The 6000-nt window shown below is 42.4% G+C and overlaps 1 protein-coding gene across 1 annotated transcript in view; it reads right to left on the minus strand.

Moving 5' to 3' along the window:
• ppp1r16b (protein phosphatase 1, regulatory subunit 16B) overlaps nucleotides 1-5734 on the minus strand; it is a 71850-nt gene extending 66116 nt beyond the window's left edge. Inside the window, exon 1 of the mRNA XM_062405635.1 lies at nucleotides 5597-5734. The gene's annotated coding sequence lies outside the window, so the exon portion shown is untranslated. The remainder of the gene's footprint in view (nucleotides 1-5596) is intronic.
• Nucleotides 5735-6000: the final 266 nt, after the last annotated feature.

Genomic DNA, 6000 nt, shown 5'->3' on the forward strand with positions numbered 1-6000 from the left:
AGATTGTCGGGAGCAACCGACTCAGACATTTGCGTTTTCACATACAGCCCCTACGGATATTCCAGGAGACCATCATGTTCAGTGCATGTCGGAAAGCAGCTCAGGAAAATAACCAATGTCACATGTTTGTTGACTTCGTACTTTTTAGATAATATAATCAGTATCTGAAGGATTTTATGATCTAAAAGAATTCACAATACAGAACAACCATTACTGCAACACACCAATCTGGGCTTAATGGCAAAATGGACAGACGGACACATCTTCTCAGTGAAAGATACACATAAGAATGAGGTTTAGAAAACAGCACCTTAAAGGACAATCAGTATGCGAGAAACATGGTTTTCTAGTTGGTCAGATATCAGCAATAAGTCGTGAATAAGATCGGCTCATCACCTGCACAATACCGTTCCTACAGTGCAGCGTGCTGGTGGCTGCATCATGCTGGAAGGGGGCTTTTCAGTGGTCAGGGTTATCGATGCTGAACCAGACCACGGTACAGAGATATTCTCAATGAAAACCTGGTTCAGAGCATCCAGGACGTCTGACCAAGGTTCTTCTTCCAACTGGACAGTCATTCTAATGATACATCCACAGGAGCACCGTTGAGATGCCTCTGTGTATTTCCTCGAGTGAGAGACCTGATAAAAGCTGACCACTAGTGATCCCCTTTCAACCTGACAGAGCTTGAGAGGATGTGCAGAGACGAAATGGCAGAGAATCTTCAACTCCAAGTTTGCAAAACTGTCATCACCGCCAGAGGTGTTTCTGTTTTCTAACTATTGAGTCTATTGAGTGTAGACTGATGAGGAAAAAGATGAATTATTTAGCATGAGGCTGCAACATAACAAAGTCTGAAAAAATAAAGCGACTGCCCTTTCTGAATACACCTTCATCACATCACCAACCACTAAATGAATGTGGCCACAGTTTTTGGTCAAAGTGAAATATAAAAATAAATAAAGAGGAAAGGTTCAACTACCATTGATTTCCTATTCGGTAGTTCTGTAAAGATGGTGTGCAATCGGTCAGCACCTTCATTAAGATGAATTGCCTCTATGGTGATCCCTCCGTAACAGCAACTGAGACATAAGAAGAGGGAAGACTTGAGCCTTAAACATGTACCTGAAACCTTAAAAATCCCATTTGAATGCAAATTGATTTATCTGGGCAAAGATCATCTGCAAATTAAAATCCTTACAAACACACTTACAGGACGGATCGACTGAGATGGCATGGCACCAAAGCTCTTCTCTACAATCAATGATGTTTGTGGTTTTATCCTCTCGGTGAGGGGTCACATGAGGATATCCCAGCATCCATCAGCAGGGGATCCAGCATTACGTCTACTGATCACTTAAGTATCCCTTCAGGCCAAAACCCCCCACTCCAGGGACACAGAGCATACTATAATTTAGACACCCACTTGTTTTAATTAGGTGTCTTTTTATTTTGCAGTAAACTGCGTCATACCACCACTGGGATTATTCAAAGGCAAACATTTTGTGGTTCCACCTTCTCATTTTTGACAACTTGCCTGTTTTCTTGGTGCCTCTAATTTTGAACAGTTTCTCTTTGCCTCACATATTTTTGGGAAACAAAATAATTAACAATTTCAACTCAGCCACTATACAAAAATATAAACTCTCAAGATCTACAAAACCAACACTTCTAAATCAACGATTAGAGTTTATCACAAATGCCCAAGTGGACCAAATGTGACAGTGAACTCAAAGGGCCTCTAAGTAGCCTTGATAGCTGCCCTGAGATTTGCCTGTCTCCGTATTAAGACCACAGATTAGCAGGCAGTGCCCAGTTGCTCGCTGTAATCAGATCGCTTATCTAGTATAATCCCTTTTCAATAGCAGGCAAGCACAGTGCTATCCAGCATGGCTCAGAGAGGACACCTTAGGCACAGGGGGTCAACAAACAGATTTCCAACTCAAATCATAACAAATAGACATTCCATGAGGACTAGTAAAGCGGGGAAAAATTATATTACGAATTGTAGACAGTACTTGGTGGTGGTGACTGTGTTGACATGACTTTGATGTCAGTTACAGACGGTGCACTGCTTCATTCCTGGTTGTATTTAAGGCTAAAGTAAAGCCGGTTATTTTTTTCGTGTGCCTCCGAGGCTGCTCCGGTTTCAGCGTTTTTATTAGCAACGGCCAAATCACCGTGTAGAAATAATTAAACATCAGTTTCTGCACAAAACTGCCCAGAATATATTACAGAGGCAGCTTATCAGTGAAGAGGGAGAAGTGAAGGAAACCGCTGGGGCTGCTCAGACACTCAGGGGAATATTATTTTGTCATAACACTGAAAACATCCAACTGTCTGATCATCTGAGAAACCAGAGGAACTGTTGGTTTTAATGTGAAGCAGTGTATTGTTTATATGTAAAGTATGTGTGTGTTGATGTCTGTGTATTAATACTGGACAAAAAAAGAAATAAAAAGAAATACATTGGGGAAAAAACATTAGTTACTGTGCATAATTTCCCCAAATATCCAGCTTAACTGCATGTGCAATAAACAAATCCCTAATGCAACGACGAGTTTCAATAAAGAGTTTTCAATCTAGCACAAATTTCCTGAAGCATAACTCCATGTCGCAAGATTGCAAATCCTAAATATATTGAGTTTACTGTCACGCAAGAAATATGAAAGCAGCAAATCCCATACAAATGAGAAGCTGGAAAGAGTCTTTGGGTCTTTTCTTGTTTGAAAAATGACCTAGAAGATTAATCATTACTTAATATAATTGTTGCATTTGTCAACCGACTTATTTGTTGTATAACTGATGTGACAGACATATTTGCTGACGGCTTACAATACCATCTGAATGTATCATATTGACATTTTGAGAATAAAAGAATCAGCAGAGCTCAATAGTTCTTAAGCTTTCAGCTCAAGTCAGTGGAGTCAGTCAATTTTAGTCAAAACTATTTGTTATCGATTAATAATTTTGTCACTAAAATGTCAGAAAATAGATAAAAAACATGTTATAATTTCTCATAGACCAAAGTGACACATTCAGATGCCCTGTTTTGTCTCAACGGCAGACACCAATCCAACGATAATCAATTTATTATGTATGACGAAGGAAGGCATTAGCTAGCAGCGCATATTCGATATTTTTGTTTGAAACGACAACCGATTAATCTCTTTTCTGCCAGTTGACTATTAATCAACTAATTGTTGAAGCTCTACCTGCAGTTTATCATTTTGAGGCAGCACTGCTCTCTACAGATGATCAGTGGCAGAAACCCTTTGCAACTGAAGCCCTGTTTTCCTCTGGAGAGAACAAAGATGCTGAACCTCAAAGCAGTTTTAAGTTTGTCTTTGTTTTGTTGGCACAACCAGTGACAAGAAACCGCCTGCGACACAACCTGGGAGCAACATGTAGCAAATGAAGAAAACGTTTCATCCGCCCAAACACTCCTTGAACATGGAAATTTATTTTTTAACTCTGCCTCCTTGCCAAAACAGTCTTTGCTAAGCTTGATGTTCTCTTTTTAAATTCCCCAGGCCTTACTGGCGATGCACGACACATTGGTGTCAAACCTTTGGTTCACTTTGCCGCTGAACCCCATCTTAGAATGAGCACAGATCACATGTAAAGAGCCAGAGGCTGAAGTGACTTATGGGTTTAGTTTATCACGAGTCAAAACTACAACAAAACTCTATAGTGTTTGGTTCAGCCCTGAACTTTGTTTATAGGAGATAAGGTGCACAGCACAAAGTGTCTTAAAGCTGTCACACAAATACAATCTAGGTGTATGCACAGATACACTCCCCCTTTGTAATGTCTATGAATGTGTAAATACAGCGTTGTGTGTGTGTGTCGCAGATGTCCCTCTCTTTAACAGCCCTTTTCTAATGTGAGCTGACAGGCGGTGCCGATTCTGAGAGAACCAGCAGGAGGAAAGCGCTCAGGACGTCTCCACACATAAAACATTTAAAGGCCAACACTGTCAGACACCTACCTCAACCAAGTCTGCATCTGGCACCAAGTGAGAACAACACAGCCACTGATGGTGGTGTGTGTTGGTGTGTGAATATGAGACAGGGAATGAGGGCAGCACAAGAAGAGACTGGAACCCTCATGGTACAGATCTGTCGTCATTGGGATTCTAACAATCTCATAGATTCTTGATGTGGCTCATTATAGGAATGATACAATTGATAATATGAGTCATTTTAATGCTTCAGGCTTTTAAAATCTGAGCAATTCCTGCTCATCTCTATTTTATTGTAGATTAAATCATCTTTGGGTTTGTGAACTGGACCAAACCTTCCCATTGGACCCTGGGAGAGATTAAACTGGAATCAACACTCGCTGTTAAACTGAAGCGTGTGGTTAATTGATTAAATAATCAACTGGTACTTCAATCAAAAAGATTAATCAGTTTTGATAATGAACTTATAACAAGCCAAATACTTTCACCATATTGTCACAGTGGACCATGATAGAAACGCTGGTCCTTTCCCAGTTTTCAGGCATTTTTGGTAACAGTGATGAATCCCACCCTTCAAGTGGTGGATCAGGGAATTGTAGTGTTCATGAAATCCATCATTATCAAGTCAGAGCCCTCGGATGGTATTGCTGACTCCTGCTAACTCAAATGTTACTTTGCCTTATTGATAACTGAATATCATTGGTGCAAGGACTGCAACAACTGTTTAAATCATGAAATTATGATATATGGTCATTATCGTTATAACAAACATATCAAATATGTTCTGCTCCTATCGTCCCATATGTTGCTTTTCTATCTTTTCCATCATTTATCATTTTAAATGAAATGTTTTGACAGTTTGCTGTGCAAAACAATAAAGGTTTGAACTTCTGCTCTGGGAAATTACAGCTAAAATAGGCATGTTTCTCCATTTTCTGATGCTGAATGAAGGATTCATAGATCTGTTTGACCAATGACCAGATTACTTCAGGATACAATAAACATGAAACTGCCATATTGAAAAAAAAAATGTAAAAAGGCTTTAAAAACTCACATTTCCAGCATCGGAGCCATGAAATCAAACACGTTGCACGTAGAGAAAACGAGGGGAAATGAAGGTGTTTGCAAATTTCCCATTGAAAACTTTCCAAATCAGACAACTGCTCCTCCTCGGGAGCCTGAACCCCTCATCGTGCACGGTGGAGGCGGCTCGAGTCGCTTACTACACAAACTACAGGAAACCCTCCACCCGTTTCAAACTGGGTCCAAGTGTCCCAGCAGCGGGAGGACGAGCCAGCAGGGCAGCGGTGGAACGTGGAAACATCCCGGGGAGGACGTTGAAGCTAATCTCCCACCGAGCGGCTGGATTTGTATTTTTCAAGCAGCGCCAGGAAACAACGGTCGAACCCGCGGCTTGTTGAGCCGCTGAAAGTCGGCTAGCTCCGGCCGCTCCGGCTCCAACAAGCGCCGGACATGCCTCTCTCCTCCTGCCCGCTGCCGCCGCTTCTCTCCCTCCGCTGAGAGAAAAGGGAAAAAACCTCCGTCTTCCCCCTTCGATGAGTCGCGACCCCTCACTCACTCACTGACCCTCCGGCAAACACACTGTCAACCCGCCTGGATGTGGGCACTCACCTCCGAGAGAGAAGCGAGGAGCCGCCTGCGAGACCCCGGAGGTTCCAACTTGTCCCGTTAGTACAGACACGGCCGAGCTGCGGAGAAACGCTTAGAGTGTGTGTGTAACTATGTGTAACAGTGTGTGTGTGTGTGTGTGTGTGTGTAAGAGAGTATGAGTAACTCTGTGTGTGTGTGTGTGTCTGCAGCGTCTCTCTCCTCTCTCACTCCTTGGGGGGCGGGGCTCACCAGGAGGAGGAGACACAGGGGCGGGTACAACCACAGTGAAGATGCAGGAGTGCACCAAGAGGGGCCCGGCACGGGGGTCCCCGTAGATAGATTAATCTATGTACTAATGCCGCGTCCCATTACACTTCAGATAATCCCAGTTGATTGCGTTTCCAGTTGACCAGGAACAGTGTTTA

The sequence above is a fragment of the Platichthys flesus genome, chromosome 2 (assembly GCF_949316205.1).
Source record: "Platichthys flesus chromosome 2, fPlaFle2.1, whole genome shotgun sequence".
Classification (NCBI taxonomy): domain Eukaryota; kingdom Metazoa; phylum Chordata; class Actinopteri; order Pleuronectiformes; family Pleuronectidae; genus Platichthys; species Platichthys flesus.